The sequence below is a fragment of the Cupressus sempervirens genome, chromosome 5, assembly GCF_028749045.1.
Source record: "Cupressus sempervirens isolate cs-2001-9-10 chromosome 5, ASM2874904v1, whole genome shotgun sequence".
NCBI lineage: Eukaryota > Viridiplantae > Streptophyta > Pinopsida > Cupressales > Cupressaceae > Cupressus > Cupressus sempervirens.
In genome coordinates this window covers 589,102,214-589,104,425 of record NC_143122.1, presented here as the reverse complement: position 1 = coordinate 589,104,425, position 2,212 = coordinate 589,102,214, and positions in this window count along the sequence as shown.

Genomic DNA, 2,212 nt, shown 5'->3' with positions numbered 1-2,212 from the left:
CTTTTGTGGTTTCTTTTCTGGGAGTTGTTTTTAAATGGTTACCGAAACTCGCCATATTGCTAGCCTAGTTTGTTGGTATTTATGTCGATAGTGATGTAGCGATTGCTCAGAAAATGGTGATGTAAGTAAAAATCCTCAAAGGTGGGCCCCAAATGAGTGACGTGATAAGGTTGAGATTGTACAGATTGAGTTACATGGTGGCATCCTATTGAGCATTTTTTAGCCAAAAAATTTTGATTCGTTCGAGCTCACCATATCGCTAACTAGATTGTTGTTATTTATGTTGATAGCGATATAGTGACCCACCTGAAAGTCACAAACATGGTGAGGCCTAGGACATATGATGTCATTAAGAGATTAGAAAATATATATGTGCTAGCATGTTGAGCTAGCTCAGCGATAGCAGTATCATGGACCCACTTCCCATGTATAAAGTACAAAGATTTTTGATCATGAGATCGAGCTAGGATCAAAGGCCATCATTAACTCACTATGAAGAAGTGCTTGGAAGTTATGTATAGCGAGTTAGCAAGTGATGGCCCACCACTATTGTAGTAAATTGTTGTCCACAGGATCAAATTTGGATCAATGATGCTCGTTAACTTGCTATGAAGAGATGTGCGATGAATAAGTATAGCGAGTTAACGAGTAAGGGACCCACCATTGTGTTCTTAAAGGTTGTTTCAATTATATGCCACATGATTAAAGAAACATTAGTGGTCATCGTTAGCTCACTGTGGAAAGATGCTCGAGAGTTATGTATAATGAGTTAGCGAGTTGATGACACAAGTCTGTGGTCATCTATGGGCCTAGTTTGAAGCACCAGCCTTGAAGGAAAGGTAGAGGTGGAGGTATTTTATTGGCTTGACTGCCAATGTGCTAAGAAGAAAACTAAGTCAACTTAGTTGTCTTTCTCAGATCGTAGGATTTTTCAAGGATCAATGGCATAAGTTTAAAAAAGAAAGTGCGACACCACTCTATTTTTCTATCCCACACATTTATGATAAGTGAAAGTTTTGCATGTGGGAGAAACAGAGTATAAGATAGGAGATTTTCATTAATTCCAGTCCCACGCGAACAAAGATTGCAAGTTTTTTGAGCACAAGAGCCTGTTGATTGCATCGTGATAAGCTTGGTAAAGACATCAATTTATTCTTCTATTGTTCGAGAACAATTGCAAAAGTTCAGAGAAGAAAAAATTCAGCAAGTCAAGTAAGTACTCATATTATACCCTCTATGGCATTCCAACTTTTTCAATACTATCAAAATGCCTCCTAAGAAACCATTTTTTGGGAAAATTAATTATATGGATAGGAATGTCCATGATGATTTATTAGAACTACTCCCAGAATCTACTATAGATCTTGCACAAGTTAAAAATTTGATTTCCTTAAACCCTAGGCTTAAAATTGTGGATGGCCTGTATGACAAGGGGAATTGGGTAAGGGATGCAATAACCACTCAAACTAGTCTTATCCTATTTAAAAAGTGGTTTTTGGAAAGAAAGTTGTTTTCCCCACATGCTAATGTCTGGAATTTTGATTTGGGAAAGTTACTAGTTCCGAGTGTTTTCATGGATTATTTTTTGCTTGAAGCTATTGCCAAGAATTATGACCAAGCCATTAGGGTTGTGAGAAGAAAGGATGGTGTGCCTCTAGTCTCGATTAGTCATGAAGAAATTAGAGAATTTTTTCACCTACAACCTTTGTTAGATTACCATGTGCAAATCAATATGCCAGAATTAGAAAATGAATGCACAGCAAAGAGGGATGTAATTAGGGGAGGTACATTGAGGGCACATATTGGTACAATAGGATCTTTGCCAGTAATTATTGCAACTTCTAGAGAGCCCTTTAAGAAGAGTCTTTTCACTTCCCAAGCTGTAGAGATATACATGACCTTGTGTAGAGTTTTTGATGAAGATGAGCAGGAGTTCATCCCCATTGGCCTCATGTACATGATGGTTCAAATTGATTCTTTCAATGTAGAGGTTATTTTTTATTTTGCTTCCTTTCTGGATGAAGAAATTCACATTGGTTTAGTTGGGATTGTGAAGGGCAAGGTGGAAAAAACTTTGGGTCACTACTCTTTATTAATGCATATGTTTTTGTTTAAAGGAGTCACATATTTTGGTAATGAGATGGAACTAAACAAAGAGGAAAATGGAGAAATATTGTCAGTCCAGTTGTGGAGTGCAAATATTACCTAGGAT